Here is a 21,226-nt window from a genome sequence, read left to right as displayed (position 1 = left end):
GCGAGTTCATGGGTGGACTCGGCGAGTCCACGCTGTTTAATAAAACCCTAATTTCCAGGGTTTGAGACCTATTTAAGGGGCCTTATGGCCGTCATTTGCGACCACCAACCCCCTAGAGAGAAACCCTGAAGAGATCTAGAGCGTTTGTAAGGAAAGGAGAGGCAATCTTAAGTTTTTGTTGGTGAAATTTGAAGAAGAAGGTGTCCAAGGCAAAAGAAGGCCGCAGGAAGTGCAAATCTAGTGTCTTTAGGGATCAAAGGCTTCATATTAAGGTATTCCTTCGGACCTTCTCCAGTTTTAAGCATTGATTCATAGATTTAGGGTTTTTAAACCCTTTAGAAGAAGAGTATGTAGAGTATTTAGTCCCCTTTTCGAGTTTGTGCTTTGGATCTGGACTCAAAGAGGTCCAGAGACCTAAACCCTTGGAGCTTTATGAGCCATTTTGGAAGTCATGAACTTAGAATGTCATTTTTGGGGCTAAATCACCATTTTGAACCATTTCTATATTATATGTGTGTCAAGGTCCGAACTTTACGTGATTATCATGCTTGGGGAGGCCAGATCTATGATTGTATGGAACAGATTTGACCTCAGGAGCTGTTTAGAGTTTGTGCATGGCATGGACTCGCCGAGTCCGAAGAGCAGACTCGGCGAGTAGTATGAAGATTGCCCGTTAATCACTCAGTGAGTGGACTAGCTGAGTTGGGTTATAACTCAGTGGGTCAAGGAGAGTCGGGGGGGACTGAGTTCAAGTGGAACTCGCCGAGTTGTTCTTGAGACTCAGCGAGTTGAGTCGGGGTAGCCCCTCGATTCATGCCAGGTGGAACTCGTCGAGTCAGGGGAAGAACTCGACGTGTCAAGAGAGGGATTAAGAGAGTCAATGGACACGTGTGGACTCGACGAGTTGTCCTTGTGCACTCGCCGAGTCAGGTCAAGATCGACCGTTGACCTTGTTGACTTTAGGGTTGAGTACATTTGTATTTATGGGAGTATTACTTTATGTGATTAGGCGGAGGCTAGATCATACTTCTTCTGAGTTAGATATTTTCCGAGACATCGAGGTGAGTCTTCTCACTATATGTTACCTAGAGTGGTACTATGCGATGACCAGAGGGTCTTATTTGTTATGTATGAGATTATGTGCTATGTGATATTTGTATGTTGTATGATGATATAGACAGGACCAGAGGGTCCAACGAGCTATGACCGGACCTAAGGGTCCAACGAGCTACGGGACTGGAGGGTCCCGCTGAGACACAACGACCGGAGGGTCGTACTATAGCCTCGAGTGGCGTATGTGCTGTATGTGGTATTTTGGGGAACTCACTAAGCATTTATGCTTACGGTTGTTGCGTTATGTGTTTCAGGTACTAGTGATGAGCACGGGAAGGCGTCGGCATGATTCGTACACACACGCATTGGAGTTTTTTTGTGGAGATTCTGGGGAAATGTTTTGTGATAATAACATTGATACCATTTGTTTGGCAATATTTATGAATGAATGAATGTTTTGAAAATGAAAAATTGTTTTGAAAATTTACGTTGTTACAAGTTGGTATCAGAGCCTTGGTTTGAGGGATTCGGATACATCTTCGGGCGTATCTGAACTCAAACTGGGGATTTGAGGAATTTTTTTTTGAAAATGAAGTAAAACTTTTGAAAAGAGTAAAAAGGGTTTTGAAACAAACAGAGCAGAGTCGTGTGTACGATCAGCCAGCGCCCGAATGGGGAATCCCCAAAAAGTACCCTTACTTTATCTGTTATGCGATATGTTATGTTATGCATGCTAGAGTAGGCTAGGTATACATATTAGGACTAGAGTGGCCTGATTTGTGATGCCTTAGCCTAGGAGATTTATGCTGCTGAGATGCTTTGAGATTAGAGTACTTGTAATCCAAGATCCAAGGAGGAGGACTTGGAGTGAATACTGATGCGGTGTGGTCAGTAGTATTGGGCCTGTACTACTGGAGACACCGGATCTGTAGGCATTCCAAGTAAGAATCTTTTGGAAAACGGAGGACAAGTAGGGTTACGTCATCGAGTATGTGGATGCTCGATTGAGTCTCTGATAATTTTTGTTGTATTTCAGAAGCATCATGGTTGGGACTCGACACACACCTGAGAGCAGTGGTGTCAGCGATGAGGAGATCCGTCGATTGATTCATGAGGAGGTTGTTGCTGCCATTCTGGCTGAGATTCCCGAGATGTTTGGGGACATCAAGACCACATTGATTGAGACTTTTGACGAGTGGTACGCCGCATTGACTGAGGCTGCTACAGCTGCAGCTACTGCTGTTGTTGCTGCTGCCATACCTCAGGGAGGTGACTCATTGTTGTTCCGGGAGTTCAGCAACACGAAGCCACCAGAGTTCGACGGGATGCAGGACCCGATTGCTGCTATGAGGTGGATCTCTGACATCGAGGGATGTTTCTATACGTGCTCTTGTCCACAGCACTTGAGGGTTCGGTTCACCTTGAACCAGCTCCACCTGGGAGCGAAGGATTGGTGGAAGTTCGTGACGGCGAACTTCACTTTGTCCGAGATTTCCGAGGTGACCTGGGAGAGGTTCACCGCTATGTTCAGAGAGGAGTATGTTCCCCCGGTGGAGAGGGAACGGTTGATTTAGGAGTTTTTTACCCTCAAGCAGGGTACTGATTCTGTGGCAGTCATCACCAGGAAGTTTCATGAAAGGGCAATGTTTAGCCCTGAGCAGGTGTCGTCTGAGCAGGCTCGTATGAGCCGTTATCTAAGTGTGCTGAGGAGAGATATTTGGGAGTTCGTGGCGAACTCGACTTATCGGATATTTTCTGAGCTCCAGGCAAATGCCCAGAAGAGGGAGATCGAGTTGGAGACTCAGGCCAGGGAGGAGGCCGAGTCTCAGAGGATGGATCGGCGGCCGGCTCAGTCTTAGCCGGCAGCCAAGCGGGCTAAACCCGCTGATTCGAGGTCTGGAGGCGTGAAGGGCCGCACTTGTGGGAAGTGCGGTAAGAGTCACGAGGGGACGTGCAGGGCTGGGGTGTGCTACAAGTGTGGGAAGGAGGGGCATATCGCGAGAGATTGCCCCAAGGGATTTTCGGTGTGCTTTCATTGCAACCAGACCGGCCATCGGAAGGCCGAGTACCCGCAGCTTCTTCAGGGATCAGCGCAGGGATCTGCGCCTGCTGCTAGGGTTACTGAGATTCGGGCAGTGAAGGTCAAGGCCCTGAAGGCTCGTGGGAGGGCATTTCAGTTTACCGCGGAGGAGGTCCGCGCGGCGCCCGATGTTGTGGCTGGTATGTATTCTCTTTCCATCTTTTAATTGAGTTGAGTTTTATGCTTATATGATGATATGCGTAGGTACTTTTCTTGTGAGTTATGTGCCTGCGTTGGTATTATTTGACTCGGGTGCGAGTCGGTCGTTTGTTTCCATAGCATTTAGTCAGCATATTAGTGTCCGTCGAGAGATGTTGGATCGGCCTCTGCGAGTTTCTATAGCTGATGAGCGAGCAGTGTATGCTTCGGATGTGATTCGAGGATGTGTACTTGAGATCTTCGGTGTGGAGTTCCCGATAGATCTGGTTCCGATCGTGATGGGGGACGTGTGTGTTATAGTGGGTATGGATTGGTTGAGCCGTTATGGAGCTGTGATAGACTGCGAGCGCCAGTTGGTGACGATTCGAGACCCTAGTGGGGGAGTTCTTACAATGCACGGCGAGGGAACCCGTACGGGGTCAACATTTTGTTCGGCCGCCAGAGCGAGAAAGAGTCTACAGTAGGGCTGTAGAGGATTTGTGGCATATGTGATGGATGCGAGGGTTGTTTCAGGGAGACCGAAGTCGGTGGATAAGGTTTCGATAGTGCGCGAGTTTCCGGATGTGTTTCCAGAGGAATTGTCGGGTGTGCCTCCGGAGAGGCAGGTAGAGTTCGGTATTGAGTTGGTTCCAGGAGCCGTGCCTATCGCTAAGGCGTTGTATCGCCTTGCGCCTTCGGAGATGCAGGAGTTATCCTCGCAACTTCAGGAGCTGCTGGGGAAGGGGTTTATCAGGCCGAGCAGTTCGCCTTGGGGGGGGCGCCTATCCTTTTTGTCAAGAAGAAGGATGGCTCGCTCCGGATGTGCATTGATTATCGTGAGCTGAATAAGCTAACGGTCAAGAACCGTTACCCATTGCCGAGGATCAATGATTTTTTGATCAGTTGCAGGGAGCATCTTGGTTCTCCAAGATCGATTTGAGGTCTGGGTATCATCAGGTGAGGGTGCGGGAGGAGGACATTCAGAAGATGACATTCTGAACTCGTTATGGGCATTACGAGTTCGTGGTGATACCTTTCTGACTCACCAACGCACCGGCGGTGTTCATGGATCTCATGAACCGGGTGTGCTGACCTATGTTAGATCGCTCAGTGATCATGTCCATCGACGACATTTTGGTGTATTCGAGATCCAGAGAGCAGCATGAGGAGCATTTGAGGGAGATCCTCGGAGTTCTGAGGTCGGAGAGGCTTTATGCCAAGTTCTCCAAATGTGAGTTTTGGCTGCGAGAGGTTCAGTTTCTGGGACACCTCGTTAACCAGAATGGGATATTGGTCGATCCGGCCAAGATTGAGGCGGTCATGAGATGGGAGGTGCCGAGGTCACCCACCGAGATCAGGAGTTTTCTGGGTTTGGTCGGCTATTATCGGAGATTTATTAAGGATTTCTCCAAGATTGTCGTGCCACTCACCAAGTTGACCCGGAAGGGTGTTGCGTTTTCTTGGGGTCCGGGGCAGCAGACCTCGTTCGAGACACTTCGCCAGAAATTATGCGAAGCACCAGTGTTGGCTCTTCCGGAAGGGATGGAAGATTTTGTGGTTTATTGTGATGCATCGATATCCGGATTGGGAGCGGTGCTTATGCTGTCACACCCCCGAACCAGACGGCGGAAACGTCCGAGGGCTGTCGTGACTTAATTGAATACCATAACATTGAATATATATGAAACGTAACAACATTCGTCACCATGCATTAATATAGTACAACCAATAAAGTTTACATTGAGTACATTGTTTAAACATTACATTCCCAAAAATAAATTGTTCGGTTCATAAATAAACAAACTGCAAGCCATCACTGAGTACATTTTCCTTTGGTTCACTTGTTACCTGAGAATACAAGTATTTTAAAAAAAACGTCAACATATGAAATGTTGGTGAGTTCATAAGCGGTATTTGAAAAGCAACGTTTTGTATTATTTTTAAAACCACCAGAAAATCCGATATTTTCTGAAAAGAGTTTTTGAGTAAAAAGAAGTTTGTGAAGATCCATAAGTATGCTTGTTTGTTTCTATAGTTGTAAAAAAAATGTTCATTATGCTTGTGTACATTTCGAAACTGTATGTATTGTAAAACCCTAGGAAAACCCGATGTTTTCCTAATTCTTTGAATTCCATGAAGTTGAAAATAAAACCATCGCGGCGTGTGAAGTCATTAATTCCAGGCGACGTCGGATTATTGCGCATGGTGAATTGCTATAAACAAGCGTTACGCAAACGACCAGTTTACAACTATACTAACGATCCCGTAGGCGTCGTCCGTACTATTCACGTAATCCAACCGCACTGACTTCGAGTAATCCCACATCTGAAGAGAAAGAGGGCACGAAGACCTCGGTAACTCCATTAGCCGGTTGGGGATAAAAAAGAGTACGAGGGGCCCTTGACCCGCCTCGCATTAAAATAACCGACTTTACTAGCAGTACCAAAGGACCCTTGGGGACCAATAGTATAAAATCCATTGAAAGTCCTTTTACGCTGTGTTAGATCATGTAAGACCCAACAACTCGTAAGGTAGAAGTCTTCGGGCCTTAAGATCAGGTCATTGGGCTAGCTAGGCCCAACAAACAAGATTTTACACTTTGGGGCCCAAAGATGGTGCGTCGACGTCTGTGCACTCTCATGTGTGTACTAAATTCCCAAATGTTACTTGTGCGAATCGAGTTATCGCCGTGTTAGTAGTTTCGGGTTGTTATTGATTCGAGACCGAATCAATTCGTTTAACAACGATTTTTGGTATTGTTGTGTATTGTATTTCGTCGGTAGTCGCGGTGCCAATATTTGATCACGATGGGTGTATTGAATTAGCCTTGAAAATTTTCTGTTTTCAACCCCTCTTTATTTTGTAAGTTTACTTTTTCAACCCTTTAATTAAATAAATTTCCGGTTTGGTCCTTAAACTATTTTTCTTGACATTTTAACACCAAAACTTATTGAAATTGATATTTTTCAGCATATTTCAGGTTGAAAACAGTTTGAGTCCCTGAAAATACAGTTTTCTCGGTTATAACCCCTCTTTTTCACAGTTTTTACAATTTTGGCCCAAATTGGAAAATTTTTGCAACTTTGGTCCTTTTTAAATTTAAAAAGCATTTTAAACCTTAGAAAAGGTCTTGGAACACTAATAGTCCAATGTTTTACAGAAAAACACAGTTTTGGCCCTTCAAAACAGAAAATTTCGCATATTGGGCCCTATTGGGCCGAAAATGTCATTTTTAGCCCATTAAGCTTGAAATTTATGTTTTTAATCCTCCAAAAGAGTATATTTTCAGAAAATACATTATGGAAACTGTTTTGACTCATCTAACCCATCAGAATTCGAAATATTTCATTTTGGGCCCTTTAAATATATATTCTTAACATTTTATGTCCAAAAATTAAGTTTTTAGCCCAAAGAAAATGTTATTAAGCCATTTAGCTATTTGTATTGGAACACTTTGTATGTAGAAATATATTTGATGCTAGTATCATTTAACATAAAGTATATCTCGATTTTTAGGGGTTTATGGCTAGATCCAACATTATAAACACACAAAAACACACATATAAGCATAGAAATCATACAAGGCATACAAAACACATATAGATCTACACTTTCAATTGTATTCCCCCCCCCCCACAAAACTCATAAAACAGAAAAATATGGGGTATGAAGCTCACCTTAGGATGTAGTTTCGGTTTTTGAAGAAAAGATGGAAGAAAACTTGGTGATTTTTGGCCTTAGCACCCTTTTCTTGAAGATCTCGAGTTTGAGATGGTTCTAGGATGCAAGATCACGATTTTTGCATGGATTAGGAAAATATTTTGATAAAACAAAGAATCTAATTCATAGATCCAAGCATAACCTTACCTTGGATGAAGAGTTGGTGGAAATATCCTCTTGAAAGCCTCCTAATTTTCGAGATTTTTGAGTGGAGAGGAAGGATGTGTTCTTGAGTATTCTAGAGAGAATTTGTGAGAGATTTGTGTATGTGTGTGTGTGTGTTTCGGCCGAGAGTGAGAGAGGGAAAAGAAGAGAGAAGCATGAAAGGATGGTGCATGGAAGTATGAGTCTCCTTGCATGGAAGTCCTTTGGTTAATTGTGAGGTGTCACTTACAAGGTCAACCCTTCCTCTTGGGCTTGTTTTGGGCCGAAAATATGGAAGGAAAAAGAGGGTTTTGGGCTTTAATACCCACAAGCCCATGTGTAAGTTAAGTTGAGTGAGTTTTAATCTAAAAAAAATATAATATGATTTTTACATTTTGTTGGACTAGTTTAGGTTATTCATGGATCAAAGCTTTTAATTCATTTCATTCTAGGTCCAAAATAACCCAAAATGTTGAAATAGATGATTGTGGGTCCAATTAGAGTCCAATTAGGGTTCTAAGCCCATGATAGTCAAATTGGAAGCTTATTGGTCCATTTGAGTCCAATAAGGAAGTCCTAGTCCAAAATGGACCTAAACAAGAACTTCTAGGGTTTCCAATTGTTTAATGACTATTTGTAGTATTTGTATGATGTATTTTATTGAAGTTTTTGATGTCATAATAATAAATATCACACATGCTCTTAAGTTCTTGACTCATGAGTCGAGATATCCCACTCATGATATGGAGTTGGGAGCAGTAGTGTTCGCTCTCAAGATCTGGCGACATTATCTGTATGGGGTTCGGTGTACTATATACACGGACCACAAGAGCTTGAAGTATTTGATGGATCAGCCCAACCTGAATATACGCCAGAGGAGGTGGTTGGACGTGGTCAAGGACTATGATTGTGAGATCCTGTACCACCCGGGCAAGGCTAATGTGGTAGCCGATGCATTGAGCCGTAGGGCGGAGGGCGCCCCAATTCGAGATGTTTGTTTGAGATTGTCAGTGATGACCCCGGTGTTGGATGCTATTCGTGGGGCTTAGGCTGAGGCTGTGAAGCCAGAGAGTCAGAAGAGGGAGCGAGTTGTCGGGGTGGTATCGGAATTTGTTACCGACAGCCGGGGGCTTATGACATTTTTGGGCCGGATTTGGGTACCGTCTGTGGGCGGAACGCGTACCATTTTGGCAGAGATGTACGTGAGAGAGGTGGTATCCCGGCATGGAGTGCCAATCTCGATTGTCTCAGATCGAGATGTACGTTTCACTTCCAGATTCTAGAAGAAGTTTCATGAGGAATTGGGTACGAAACTGCATTTTAGTACCGCATACCACCCACAGACTGATGGACAGAGTGAGCGGACGATTCAGATGCTCGAGGACATGCTTCGGGAATGTGTATTGGATTTTGGAGGGAGTTGGGACACGTATTTTGCCCTTGGCGGAGTTTTCTTATAACAACAGCCATCATTCGAGCATTGGCATGCCGCCATTTGAGCTGTTGTATGGGAAGAGGTGTCGAACCCCTATTTGCTGGGGAGAAGTAGGGCAGCGTGTGATGGGCAGTACCGAGATTGTGCTTCAGACGACATAGCAGATCCAGCAGGTCAGACAGAGGTTTTTGACCGCTCAGAGTCTTCATAAGAGTTATGCAGACAGGCGCCGGTCCGAGCATGAGTTTCAGGTCGGCGACTTCGTGCTCCTGAAGGTCTCTCCTTGGAAAGGAGTGATCCGATTCAGGAAGAGGGGCAAGTTGGGGCCCCGATATATTGGTCCTTTCAAGATGATCGCTAGGGTAGGTAGGGTAGCCTATCATTTGGAGTTGCCAGCAGAGTTGGATCAGATTCATGACACTTTCCACGTATCGCAGTTGCGAAAGTGTATTGCCGACGAGTCGGCAATGGTTCCATTAGAAGATATTCAGGTGGATGCGAGCCTGAATTATGCTGAGAGACCAGTGGCGATCAGGGATCGAAAGATCAAGGTTCTGAGGAACAAGGAAGTGCCTTTGGTGCAGGTCCAGTGGCAGCATCGGAAGGGGTCAGAGTTGACTTGGGAACCGAAGCGTGAGATGCAGGAACAGCATCCGGAGTTGTTTGCAGAGTGAGACTTCGAGGGAGAAGTCTGGTTCTAGTGGGGGAGAATTGTAACACCTGGATACCCAGGTATGATATTTGTTTCTTTATTTTTGAGTTTTGTGGGGGGACTCGGCGAGTTGGCGTCTAGACTCGCCGAGTAGGGTCGCGGATTCGTATGCGAGTTCACAGCTAGACTCGGCGAGTTCATGGGTGGACTCGGCGAGTCCACGCTATTTAATGAAAACCTAATTTCCAGGGTTTGAGACCTATTTAAGGGGCCTTATGGCCGTCATTTGCGGCCACCAACCCCCAAAGAGAAACCCTAAAGAGATCTAGAGCGTTTGTAAGGAAAGGAGAGGCAATCTTGAGTTTTTGTTGGTGAAATTTGAAGGAGAAGGTGTCCAAGGAAAAAGAAGGCTGAAGGAAGTGCAAATCTAGTGTCTTCAGGGATCAAAGGCTTCATATTAAGGTATTCCTTCGGACCTTCTCCAGTTTTGAGCATTGATTCATAGAGTTAGGGTTTTTAAACCCTTTAGAAGAAGAGTATGTAGAGTATTTAGTCCCCTTTTCGAGTTTGTGCTTTGGATCTGGACTCAAAGAGGTCCAGAGACCTAAACCCTTGGAGCTTTATGAGCCATTTTGGAAGTCATGAACTTAGAATGTCATTTTTGGGGCTAAATCATCATTTTGAACCATTTCTATATTATATATGTATCAAGGTCCGAACTTTACGTGATTATCATGCTTGGGGAGGCCAGATCTATGATTGTATGGAACATATCTGACCTCAGGAGCTGTTTAGAGTTTGTGCATGGCATGGACTCACCGAGTCCAAAGAGAAGACTCGACGAGTAGTATGAAGATTGCCCGTTAATCACTCAGTGAGTGGACTAGCTGAGTTGGGGTATAACTCAGTGGGTCAGGGGGAGTCGGGGCGGGGGGGGGGGGGGGGGGGGACTGAGTTCAAGTGGAACTCGCCGAGCTGTTCTAGAGACTCAACGAGTTGAGTCGGGGTGGCCCCTCGATTCATGCCAGGTGGAACTCGTCGATTCATAAGATTTCCTCCTTCGTGAAAATGATTATGAGGAAATGCTTTCACTAAGAAAGATTTTAAGAAGATAGTGATCGTAAAATTGCATTCTCGAATTCGATTATGGTTACGGTATCCCTTTCCATAATTTGAATTGTGAGGTTTGGCAATTGTTTACACACACATATGAACTATCTATGGCAAAGATGTATAAGTTCAAGAAGCCTTGATAAAAGATTATCAAAGCATTAAGTATTAGAAACATGAACTTAAGAAATTCAATAAGCATTGTTTTTCTGAAAAGTTAAGATGTTTATAAATACAAGTCGAAGCTAGTGGGAGCATAAGTGTTATATTTTATAATAATCATCATGGTAGTAGGAGCATAAATGTTATGATTGTATGATTATTAAGGCACGTATTGCAAGTTGGCAATATTAATTATAGAAAACAAGGGTTATACCTTGCAAAGTAGTAAGGGTTATAAAGTTGTTTTGCTATAATTAAGGGAGAGAATATTATGCTTCATTTCAAATCTAAAGGATTAGGTTGAGAAATGTTAATAAATTTAGTCAAAGGTACATAGTGTGTTCTTAAAATTTCGATTATGATTACGGCATTCCTCTTCACAATTCGAATTTTGAGAACATAGCAAATAAAACATTGTGCGTTGTGTCCCATACGCTTCGGACATAGGATCGATTGCAGATGCTTTAATGTTTGACCATTCTAAAATTTTCCAAATGTCGAGCGCATTTAGAGGGAAAAGGGACTAGAATTGGTTTTGACTAAAACAATTAAACAACTATCAAAGGACAATCCAAAGATTGACGAGGATTGGTCGCTTGTGAGTAGTTAGAAGCATGGTATGGACCATATCGACATTATTATGAATAGAAAAGATTCTATTAAGAATGAGTTGTCATATGGAAATTATGGAAATTTTTCCATATTGGATGGACCATATCAACTTCATCATGAATAGAAAAGATTTTATTAAGAATGAGTTGTCATATGGAACATATGGAAGTGTGTCCATATTGGGAATTGAATATTGAGAAATCTATGACTAGATTAGAAACTTCTATGCAAAAGGATGTTCAAAGAAAGTAATTTGAGTGAGAGACATCACATCTATGGACAATCTCCGATAGAGGACTTTGTAATATCATTGGCAATAGTCTTTGTGACTTTAGTGCAGTGACATTACGAAAGGACAATTGCATAAAATGTTAGAATATTCTATAAGTAGCAAGAATTTGATATTCTTTCACTTATGGAAAAGGATTTGGAATTGTGAAATGAGAATGATTGGAAATGTGCTCAATTTGGTCTATTTCACAAAGTAAGAACCATAGGTAAACATTGTGTGCGTGCTAGGAGCATGGGACAAGTGTAATAATTCAAGTAAGAAGTTGATTACCCGAAACGACAAATAATGAGTAATCGATATGGTGATAAATAAAAGGTGTTTTATTTATGCTCAAAGGTTTGAGGCCATATGGGATTAGTATTATTCTTGTGTTTCACATTTGCATGTTTTGACTTCCAGAATAATTGAATTTATTAAGAATAATCGAATTATTCGAACGGGCCACAGTCGTTCATATGTTGGAAGTAGGTATGAATAAAGACTGTCGTGAATTGGTGTGTGGATTGTCTAAAGAGCATTAGACATAAGAAAATGTTTGATGCAACGTTCATGAGTGCTTATGAATATGATTTGAGCATTGGATTAAACCCACGCTCACTTGGATCACTCCATGGATTGTATCACGAGTGATTGGTGAGACGATAACATCTTGTATTCTTGAAACTGAGATGTGTGAGTTGTATCTTGCAAATCGGTTGCACATTGATAATATGTAAACGCACTAGTAACTTGGTGTTATAAAACATATTGTTGTGTGTGATTTGGTTAGTAAGTGCAAGCAAGCATTGTATCAAAGTTTATCCGTTCCTTTTATCCAAAGTAGGATAAAAGCGATATCTTTGGGCCCCTCGATGGTTTTGTGATGACAAACGTAAATGCTCGGCCGGGCTAGGGCTAATTTGATTTGTTCAATTAGTCAGTCGTCATAAATCGGGAATCGAGATATAGTACAAAGAGAATGATTTGAAATCATATCTCATATGATATCTAGAATGGAGGAATATATGATCCCTTATCTAAGGACACGCGTATCTGATATGATCAGAGTTGACAACGACTTTGGAAAGCTACGATTGCAGATCAGGATCTGAAGTCATACGCATAATAGTTATTAGACTTATCCAAGTGGGAGACTGTTGGATTAGTGTCTAAGTCCATAACTATTTTGGTATGTACTTGACCCGATGGTGCATGGTCCTTTTGGGTTGCCTTCACCAAAGCAACTTGATTGGAGAAATAAATAAAGAGAGAGGTTATTATGATTTATTAATATGTTATAAGAATAATATATTAAAGGAGAAATCATATTTGTTTAATTAATATTGGTCAATAATTAATTAAGAATTAATTTTGTGATCAAGTGTAATTAATTAAACTAGAGGGGTTGAATTGTAATTATGTAATAGTTACAAAATATGGCAATGGTTATCCTTGTTAAAGGATGGACGAATTCAAGGATAAGGATATCCTTAAAATCGTCCAAGGTCCAACAGATACGGATTTTCAAGGCTTATTTTATGGTTGCTTGATGGGCAAGTAACTAGATAAGGATAAGGACTGAAACCCTAATCCCAGCCCTATATAAAGACCCCTAAGGCCTTAGGATTTCGTGCACTTGATCCCTAGAGCATCTAAGGACGAATTTCTACCTCTCTCCTCTCTCTTTATACCTTCTCCACTTGCTTATGGTGTTTGTAAGCCATTAGAGGAGTGACACTTGTGACTCTAAGCCTTCCAAAGTCAATACAAGGAGATTTGGGATTGTTATTGCTACATAACAATCAAGGTAAAATTATAAACCTATTCTCATGTTAATATGATTATTTGAATGCTAGAATTAGGGTTTATAGTCTTGGATAACTTGCATGTACAATAGAGAAACCTAGATCCAAGCATTAGGGTTTGTATGAGCACATAGGATGTCTTATGGCTAAAACCCATCAGTGGTATCAGAGCCTAGCTTGGTTTCAATTGTATTGATGCATTGCATATCTGGAAAATTCGTTTTTTGGGTTTCTGGAGGCTGGACTCGCCGAGTCCATAGCTGAACTCGCCGAGTCCAAGGTGACTCGACGAGTCAACTCGTCAGATGGAGGTTATCTCGGGATTTCTTTCTGTTTTTGCATTGGGATAGTTACCTTATCATGTTAGATCAATATTAATCCGATTATATGATATATTTACTATAATTTTGATCTAATTGAAGATATTTATCAATTAATAAGATAATTGTTTCCTTATAAGATAATTGATTAATTATTTTGACGAAATTGATAAATTGTTTTGCAAGAAATCATTAAACAAATCAAATATGGATAATTATGTGATTAAATGTTAATTTAAATTATTTGTTATTTGATTCTTGTTGTTATGAAAAGTTTCATATTTTGCCCTTTAGGTTTTATAGTTTAAATTTGAACCCAAAAGTTTTGAAATTTAAATAGTTGAAACCCTTACGTTTTGAAAAAGGTTTCAAAACTTGCCCTCAAGTTTTGGAATTTAAATTTTGATTAAATGGTTTAATTTTGATGTATATTTAAATTCTAAACCCTAATGTGTTGAAATGTTTCAAAACTTGCCCTCAGGTTTTGGAATTTAAAAGTTGATTAAAAGTTTAATTAGGAATGTTAAATTCTAAAACTCTAGTATAGTTTTGAAAAAGTTCAAATCACACCCTTATGGTTTTATTAATTAATTAAGCTGTATAATTAATAGAGATTTAATAAATCCATAAAAGTTTAGGTTTACAATTTAATTGAATTAAAAGTATAATTGTTAAATTAGACCACCTAGTATTTTGAAAGTATAAAATACACCCTATACTATATATAACATTAAAAGTCTAACATTATATATATGTATGAGTAAAAGTCAGTCTTACCGTTAGTAGGCCTCATTCACGAAGCTGGTCTATAAGGGGTGTTTAAGGAAATTGCCTATAAAATGACGATTGAATGGGTATCCACTCTTACCCACCGCACTCTTGACTAGTGGAGGGTCGTTAGCCGAACGGGTAGGATAGGACGAAACCTTCCATTATAAGTATAATGAATTATTAAACTAACTGAATGTTTTCATAAAATTCTCAATCTTAGTTACTTAGGCAAAAGTGAATTGATGCAATTCCATGAAATTACACTTTGTGCCCTTGCGAAGACGTTAGTGGAGCGTGTGTGGTTTACCGGCACACTAAATGGTTCTAAGGAAAGGTAGCAAAGGGTGACTCAATGTTTGTCATAGTTCGGTGGAGCGTGTGTGGTTTACCGGCACATCGAATAGGTGACTGTAACATGTGAGGGCACCATGTAAGTTTGCATGGTTATTCACACCCGCTTTGTGATCCTCGGCATCCCAGTCACAAACTAGAGGGGCATATCAAGATTTAAACATGCCATTGAAAGTTCAATGAATCTCAAAGGATCTAGGAGTTTTCATAGATTTAAAAACTTAAATTTCTTTTTCGTTTTTCGTGGTGGAAATTAGTGAATCGTCATTCACTTACCTTCAAATATTCTGCAATTAGGATTACGGCATCCCTCTCCCGAGTTGTAGAATATTGTGTTGGGTCCTAGACTTAGTATCTCATTTGGGTGATTTACTAAGGACTCAATCTATCAACTAACTTGAATTTGTTTTTCTCCCGTTTTGTAGATGTCAAAGTTCGACAACTATGGTTTTCCCAAATCCCGTGGAACAAGCTTTCCACATGAAGATGGTATTCCACAATTCAATCGAGGAACAAGAAATCATGCTTCACTTCCTCCTCCTCCTCCTATTGTTCTCCCCAACCCACAAGATCGAAGAATTGAAAGGTTCAATATCACTAAAGCCCTATTGGAAATGAAACATGAAGATGGTAAACCCGTGTGTGCCCACGTTCTAGGAATGAAATCACACATTGATAGGTTGATAATGCTGGGTGTGTCATTCCCAGATGAGTTGGCTATGAATTGGGTTTTGCAGTCACTTCCTGAATCATATAATGAGTTCAAAAGAAAGTATTATATGATGGATCATGACGACAACCTCATTGACCTAACTTACATGCTCATTGCTGCTGAATCAGAAATGATTTAGCGAAGCAATGGAGCGTATTTGTTGGGAAAGTCAACCGACCATGCTTCCGAGGACGTTCTAGGAGAACCGACCTGCGTTTGCTGCCAAAAGAAAGGGCGTTGGATACAAGTCTGCCCAAAGAGCCTGAAGAGTCCAGAAGATGGCAGAGTCAAAGAGTATGGTTGCGCTTCAGGTAAAATCCACTAACTCCATTAAGTTCCTATTCATTAATTCTTAATACATAATGTAATAAGATTGCATTTGAATGTTTTACAGGATCGGTGAAAAGAAAGGAAGCTTCGTGAAAGAGCAAGATGAATCTAATCACAAGGAATGGATCTTGATCGCATGGACTTGAAGATTAGATTTTGAGCTTAGATAGTTATGATAGAGTTGTTAGAAAATTTTCTTTTGAAATACATAGTTTTCAATGGATTTTGCATTGTAAGGACAAATGTTTTCCGCTGCTTTTATAAATAAAATAAATTTCGTTTGACTTATTTATTTATTTGTTTATTTCCTTGCAATGAAATCGTTATGAAAATTGGTGTTTGCATATTTCTACAACAAATGGATATGATTCTTATTTATGGTGTTTATGGAAAGTCGAGAATTTACCAAATAGGGAGAGTTTCTCATCGCCCAAGTTTCAATTGGACAGAAATTTGGAATCATGCAACTTGGTTGCACGATGAATGAGAAATTTCATATTTGGAAATTAGACTAATTCATTGACAAAGTATCAAGTGAAGGACTTGGAGATCGAATACACAAAGTTGCGTGTTGATCAAGTCCACCATAAGAGTAACAAAGATATTCGTCATGATTTACTAAAGGTTTAGTAAATATGATTATACTTACAAGATTAAGTGTAATTCTGAATTGATTAAAGGGTTTAGATCAATAGCAGAACGAATAAGAAGAATCAAGTGGCTAGAAAGATAAAAGTTTCTCCATTCTAAGAAGAAGGGAGAGTACCTTTTATGCTTTATGATAGGTCTTAATGATTAAGAACCATATCTCAATTGATCCTCTAAATGAGTCTTAGTACAATTGTATGTTTAAGAAATTCAATAAGCATTGTTTTTCTGAAAAGTTAAGATGTTTATAAATACATGTCGAAGCTAGTGGGAGCATAAGTGTTATGTTTTATAATAAGCATCATGGTAGTGGGAGCATAAATGTTATGATTGTATGATTATTAAGGCATGTATTGCAAGTTGGCAGTATTAATTATAGAAAACAAGAGTTATACCTTGCAAAGTAGTAAGGGTTATAAAGTTGTTTTGCTATAATTAAGGGAGAGAATATTATGCTTCATTTCAAATCTAAAGGATTAGGTTGAGAAATGTTAATAAATTTAGTCAAAGGTACATAGTGTGTTCTTAAAATTTTGATTATGATTACGGCATTCCTCTTCACAATTCGAATTTTGAGAACATAGCAAATAAAACATTGTGCGTCGTGCCCCATACGCTTCGGACATAGGATCGATTGCAGATGCTTTAATGTTTGACCATTCTAAAATTTTCCAAATGTCGAGCGCATTTAGAGGGAAAAGGGACTAGAATTTTTTTTGACTAAAACAATTAAACAACTATCAAAGGACAATCCAAAGTTTGACGAGGATTAGTCGCTTGTGAGTAGTTAGAAGCATGGTATGGACCATATCGACATTATTATGAATAGAAAAGATTTTATTAAGAATGAGTTGTCATATGGAAATTATGGAAATTTTTCCATATTGGATGGACCATATCAACTTCATCATGAATAGAAAAGATTTTATTAAGAATGAGTTGTCATATGGAACATATGGAAGTGTGTCCATATTGGGAATTGAATATTGAGAAATCTATGACTAGATTAGAAACTTCTATGCAAAAGGATGTTCAAAGAAAGTACTTTGAGTGAGAGACATCACATCTATGGACAATCTCCGATAGAGGAATTTGTAATATCATTGGCAATAGTCTTTGTGACTTTAGTGCAGTGACATTACGAAAGGACAATTGCATAAAATGTTAGAATATTCTATAAGTAGCAAGAATTTGATATTCTTTCACTTATGGAAAAGGATTTGGAATTGTGAAATGAGAATGATTGGAAATGTGCTCAATTTGGTCTATTTCACAAAGTAAGAACCATAGATAAACATTGTGTGCGTGCTAGGAGCATGGGACAAGTGTAATAATTCAAGTAAGAAGTTGATTACCCGAAACGACAAATAATGAGTAATCGATATGGTGATAAATAAAAGGTGTTTTATTTATGCTCAAAGGGTTGAGGCCATATGGGATTAGTATTATTCTTGTGTTTCACATTTGCATGTTTTGACTTCCAGAATAATTGAATTTATTAAGAATAATCGAATTATTCGAACGGGCCACAGTCGTTCATATGTTGGAAGTAGGTATGAATAAAGACTGTCGTGAATTGGTGTGTGGATTGTCTAAAGAGCATTAGACATAAGAAAATGTTTGATGCAACGTTCATGAGTGCTTATGAATATGATTTGAGCATTGGATTAAACCCACGCTCATTTGGATCACTCCATGGGTTGTATCACGAGTGATTGGTGAGACGATAACATCTTGTATTCTTGAAACTGAGATGTGTGAGTTGTATCTTGCAAATCGGTTGCACATTGATAATATGTAAACGCACTAGTAACTTGGTGTTATAAAACATATTGTTGTGTGTGATTTGGTTAGTAAGTGCAAGCAAGCATTGTATCAAAGTTTATCCGTTCCTTTTATCCAAAGTAGGATAAAAGCGATATCTTTGGGCCCCTCGATGGTTTTGTGATGACAAACGTAAATGCTCGGCCGGGCTAGGGCTAATTTGATTTGTTCAATTAGTCAGTCGTCATAAATCGGGAATCGAGATATAGTACAAAGAGAATGATTTGAAATCATATCTCATATGATATCTAGAATGGAGGAATATATGATCCCTTATCTAAGGACACGCGTATCTGATATGATCAGAGTTGACAACGACTTTGGAAAGCTACGATTGCAGATCAGGATCTGAAGTCATACGCATAATAGTTATTAGACTTATCCAAGTGGGAGACTGTTGGATTAGTGTCTAAGTCCACAACTATTTTGGTATGTACTTGACCCGATGGTGCATGGTCCTTTTGGGTTGCCTTCACCAAAGCAACTTGATTGGAGAAATAAATAAAGAGAGAGGTTATTATGATTTATTAATATGTTATAAGAATAATATATTAAAGGAGAAATCATATTTGTTTAATTAATATTGGTCAATAATTAATTAAGAATTAATTTTGTGATCAAGTGTAATTAATTAAACTAGAGGGGTTGAATTGTAATTATGTAATAGTTACAAAATAGGGCAATGGTTATCCTTGTTAAAGGATGGACGAATTCAAGGATAAGGATATCCTTAAAATCGTCCAAGGTCCAACAGATACGGATTTTCAAGGCTTATCTTATGGCTGCTTGATGGGCAAGTAACTAGATAAGGATAAGGACTGAAACCCTAATCCCAACCCTATATAAAGACCCCTAAGGCCTTAGGATTTCATGCACTTGATCCCTAGAGCATCTAAGGACGAATTTCTACCTCTCTCCTCTCTCTTTATACCTTCTCCACTTGCTTATGGTGTTTGTAAGCCATTAGAGGAGTGACACTTATGACTCTAAGCCTTGCAAAGTCAATACAAGGAGATTTGGGATTGTTATTGCTACATAATAATCAAGGTAACATTATAAACCTATTCTCATGTTAATATGATTATTTGAATGCTAGAATTAGGGTTTATATTCTTGGATAACTTGCATGTACAATAGAGAAACCTAGATCCAAGCATTAGGGTTTGTATGAGCACATAGGATGTCTTATGACTAAAACCCATCAGATGTACTATTTTATTAGAGATTGATATACGAATGTACTTTTCATTTGAAAAGATCATTGGTATGAAGAATCCAACCAATGTGTTTACCAAGGCAGTAAAGATGGAGAAGTTGAAGTTGTGTATGGCTTCAAAGAGCCTTCCAAATATTTGAAGTGAAGGTGTAGACGAGAGGGAGAGAGAAAGAGAGAGAGAGAGAGAGAGAGAGAGAGAGAGAAAGAGAGAGAGAGAGAGAGAGGGAGAAGGGCTTATATAGCTTGGATGATAACAAATTAGTTGATCAACCTCCAGGTGAGAGATTGTTGATTAGTAGAGCACAATCTCAAGGGAAAATTTGGTAGAGAAAAGCTTCAATAGGAAGCGAAGTCTTGACTTCGACCAAGGGAAAAGTTGTGACATGAAGCGTAAATGAAAGCAAAACAGTTTGTGAAGCGGCTAAGTAGGCGAAGCTTTGAGAGTGAAGGTATAGACTAAGTCAGAAATAAATGAAGAGCTTTGAAGTGAAGCCAAGAAGCGTAGTGACAGTGACACTAAAGCCAAGCACCAAAGTGCAACTACAGAGAAGCAAAAGTTATCACTTAAGATTCACCTTCGGTGATATCATGCTTCATCCCTTCAGTGATCGAGATGCAATCCCTGGCTATGAGCTTTGTTTTGACCTGACAACTTGGAGAGTAAGTCAACCATCATGGGTCATTCTATGTCAAGATCCCATTAGTCTAACCCGGGAGAAATTAGGTCAACGACTACTATAAATGAATCACAATTCTTATAACCCTAAAAGAGAGATCATGACTTCGTAAAAATAGAAAATACATAAAGTGTATCACGTTGATTATCAATAAAAACAACTCTTTAGTTTTGTGTGTGGATGTAGCTTGATTACTTTGGTCAAGTGAGCCACGTTAAATCCTTGATCCTTGTGTTCATTATTAATCTTTAGCATCTTTATTATTGTGTTTCTATTTGTTGAAGTCCCTTAATCCCTAACATAATATATTAATCCCTAACATAATGTATGTTCTAGTCTAGTGACAAAACTAGGATCAAAGTAAAGTGGTATCCTAATTTTTTTAGGGTAGCCTAATTTTTTTATGGGGGCTTAGGTTTCCCGGGTTTGGTTTTAAACCCAAACATTTATCAAATCCTTAGCTAACCTCATGTCTTGTTATATAAACAAGGTCGTGAAAAAAATGTATATATATAAATATAAATATATATATATATATATATATATATATATATATATATATATATATATATATATAAACTAATTCCAACAAGTTTAAATCAAATTTTGAAAATAAAATCTATACCCAACTAGAATAGATAATATCAATATATGTTGTGTAAGGTATTTATTTAAATAATTTTCTTATATAAAACATAAAATGGAAACCATAGTAGAATATTAAACAATCTGAAAAGTTCAAAGAAAAAAGTTGTAAATCATCATTTGAAATGGGATACCAGGATTCTTTCCAAGATACAATGCTTATAAGTTAAAATTATGAAAAAAAGAAAAAAGCCCTAGCAAGAGTTGAACTTGGGATAAAGGGCTTGGAAGACATGTGGACCTTACCACTTGATTTATAACTATTCTGATTTTAGTCTTATGCAATTTTGTTTAATATGTGAATACCTACAAAATTAAAACGAAATTTTCCTAGAAAAATTACACTACCGAAAAAATTTTGAGGGCATCCCGGGCTACCCCGGGATCCCCTTGGATCCGCCCCTGTTCTAGTACCGTTATTTTATGAGGATGATCCTATAATGAAAATAGAAACTGACATGGATCATAAATGAAAGTTTTTTTCCTTATATGATGCTACATGCTTTTGTTGATTTTTAAAGAATGCAATGAATTTTCACACGAAATTATT

Source organism: Lactuca sativa, chromosome 1 (assembly GCF_002870075.4).
Source record: "Lactuca sativa cultivar Salinas chromosome 1, Lsat_Salinas_v11, whole genome shotgun sequence".
Taxonomy (NCBI): Eukaryota; Viridiplantae; Streptophyta; class Magnoliopsida; order Asterales; family Asteraceae; genus Lactuca; species Lactuca sativa.
Note: the sequence above shows the minus strand (reverse complement) of the source record.